This window comes from Lepus europaeus, chromosome 4, assembly GCF_033115175.1.
Source record: "Lepus europaeus isolate LE1 chromosome 4, mLepTim1.pri, whole genome shotgun sequence".
NCBI classification, from domain to species: Eukaryota; Metazoa; Chordata; class Mammalia; order Lagomorpha; family Leporidae; genus Lepus; species Lepus europaeus.
Window position 1 is genome coordinate 90,962,125 of NC_084830.1, and position 3,145 is coordinate 90,965,269.

Below are 3,145 nucleotides of genomic sequence, written 5' to 3' on the forward strand. Positions count from 1 at the left end.
ACGCCCTGGGGATCAGTCAGTCATGGTTCAAGTAATCATGTCCCTGCCACCCACGTGGGAGATCCCGATTGGATTCTCAGCTCATGACTTTGGCTTCACCCAGGCCTTTCTGAGATGGGCATTTGGGGAATGAATTAACTCTATCTCTCTGTGCCACAAATAAATAAATACGTAATAGATTTGAAAACAAAAATATGATGTGAGGAGGCGTGCCTGCAGCTGCTGGGGTCTGTTTCTTGGCTCATGCTCCTGCCCAGCATCCGTGATGCCTGGATAGAGGCAAGGGTGCAGTAGGAGTTGGGGGTGAGCCAGCTGGGCTGAGGGCTCCCATGCAGTCACCCCATCTGAAGAAATGAGTAGGTGATTGGCTCCAAGTAAAAGCACATTGTGTGTCTCCAAGTTGCTATTTTCCAAGACAAGCAATGACCTATACAGGATATTTTCCAAGTATAGAAAGCTGTAAGGTTACTATAATGAAACATAAAGATACCAAGGAAGAGTGAAGGGGTTGCATTCATTTTGTCTTTGGATAAAGACTCTGAACAGGGGGCTGACGCTGTGGCACTGCAGGTTAAAGCCCTGGCTTAAAGTACCAGCATCCCATATGGGTGCCGGTTCTAGTCCAGGCTGCTCTTCTTCCGATCCAGCTCTCTGCTATGATTCGGGATAGCAGTAGAAGATAGCCCAAGTCTTTGGGCCCCTACACCCATGTGGGAGACACAGAACAAGCACCTGGCTTGTGGCTTCAGATCGGCCCAGCTCTGGCTGTTGCAACCATCTGGGGCGTGAACCTGCAGATGGAAGACCTCTCTCTCTGTCTCTACCTCTCTCAGTAACTCTGTCTTTCAAATAAATAAAATAAACTTTTATTAAAAAAAAGACTCTGCACAAAACTGCACCAGGGCATAAACAACAACGTTATTTGGTGGAGTGATAAAAGCAAGCATTGCTATTGACAACAGAAGAGCAGCTGAATTCATCAAAAGATGAAGTTACTTTGATAAATCTAAGTGCTTGTAATGTGGGGAAGGTAGACACTTAAGTTGTGCCTGTCCTAAAAATATGCTTGGAGAAGATGAACCTCCAAAAAAGAAAGAAAAAAAAAAGAAAGTTCCTGAATCAGAAGAAGACACTGAGGATGTAGAAGAAAGTGAAGATGAAGGGGAAGACACTGCTCTGGACAACTTCCATCAGACCATAGCCTTCCAGCAAACCAAAATTGATGAAGAACAAAGAAAATGGAAACTCAGTTCAGGGGGTCTCTCAACATCAGATGACTCAAGATGGCCGAGGATAAAGGCAATCACATATTTCCATGATGAGGAAGAGTTCAGTGACTGAAATTAAATTTACTGTGTAAGTATCCTTAAAATATAAAAGTCTTGGAGTTCAGCTGAGGACTTAGGTTACTTTTAGAGCATGAGCCTAAAAATTTTTAATACCAAACAGTTTTTACTAAAAAATAGTTTATAGGAAATTTAAAAATAAATAGAAAGTATTATATGTCTATCTTGTGTTATCACAGTACAGTTTGAGCATCTTAAACACTGAAATCCTAAACACTGCAAAATTTGAAATGTTTTCAGTGCCGACAGTGTCTCATGTAGGACGTCATGACAATGTTGTTACAAATCCTGTATAGGATTACCTTCAAGCTGTGCACATACAGTTTATATAAAACCTAAATGAAGTTCAGAGACTTGGTTCCCATCCCTGTGATATCTCATGCTTATGCAACTAATCCCAAATCCCGAAAAACTTGGAATCCAAAATACTTCTTTCTGGTCCTAAGTATTTTAGATAAGAGATACACAACCTGTGCTAAAAATCAGAACTTGCTAGTAATAATCTTGAAAAGAGCTAATTTTAATACAAATAAAGTATTATCATAATACTGTTGTCATCACATTAGAAAAAGCTATTAAAAAAGATTTATTTGAGATGTTCATTATAAAACTTTACTCATGTCTGATTGTTTTACATGGCTTTTGAAATTTAATATTCTAAACAAATACTTCATAAAATGTTAACAAACTTTTCAAAAACACAAAAATGTATCTCAGTTTTTATTTAAGTCATATTTTTATATCATTTCTCTGTACACAAGCATTTGTTCTGAGGACTTTTTTAAGTGAAGGTTATTTCCATTTAAATCAATTCTCAGATGAAAATCATTTGATTATTGGAAAAACCTCTTCAGATTTTGTCATTCAAATATTAGTTCATGTAGGTCATTATGTTAAGTGAAGTAAGCCAAAGACAAATATCATGGGATCCCATTCACACATGGAATCTAAAAAATATAGGTGGTTTGGAATAGATGTATAAGAATTTCAATTTTCTATATGCAAGCTAAAATCTCTTAGCCACATAGACTGATCTTTCCTTCAAAGATTAATGAGCAGTGACTTAGAAACTAGAGCTTAGGCTCTGCTCTTAGCTATCTGTGTATCTTGATTTTAACTTCCATGTCTTTTCCTCAATAAAACAACAAGTTATAAACAACAAACACAAATATTAGTATTTCACTCTGTGAGTAAATCTAATTTTTACTCGTACCTTTATTCCTCTCAGAATTTCTATGGCCATTATGAGAACAGGTATTTTTGTCAATCCAGAGTAGTTTAAAATGGTGTGGCATGAACCAGTGTTACAGCCCTGATTGGGAGAGCTGGCTCTCATTCTGCTGGTCACCTCTGGGTGCTTTCTTGAAACGAAAAAATAAAAAAAAAATTCTAAGGAATCTCACTTTTCTAACAAAGATTTATTTGAAAGGCAGAATTACAGAGAGAGGGAGAGAAAGAGAACTCCTCCATCTGTTGGCTCATTCTCCAGATGGCCATATCAGCTGGGGTTTGGGCCAGGCTGAAGCCAGAAGCCAGGAGCCTGGAGCTTCATGGGAGTCTCTCAAATGAGTGCTTTCCCAGGTGCGTTAGCAGAGAGCTGGATTGGAAGTAAAGCAGTCAGTTCTTGAACCTGCACCCATATGGGGTGCCAGTATCGCAGGTAGTGGCTTGACCCGTTATGCTGCAATGCTGACTCCAAGGATCTCACTTTTTATAAAACTTTTGCATTACATTCCTGATAAGTTCAGTGTGTCCTGAATTTGTGATCAATGGCAAATTATATATATATATATACACAC

The 3,145-nt window shown here is 38.6% G+C and overlaps 1 pseudogene; it reads left to right on the forward strand.

The window, feature by feature from the left end:
- Positions 1 to 352: 352 nt before the first annotated feature.
- Positions 353 to 1,341, forward strand: LOC133758432 (zinc finger CCHC-type and RNA-binding motif-containing protein 1-like; annotated as a pseudogene).
- Positions 1,342 to 3,145: the final 1,804 nt, after the last annotated feature.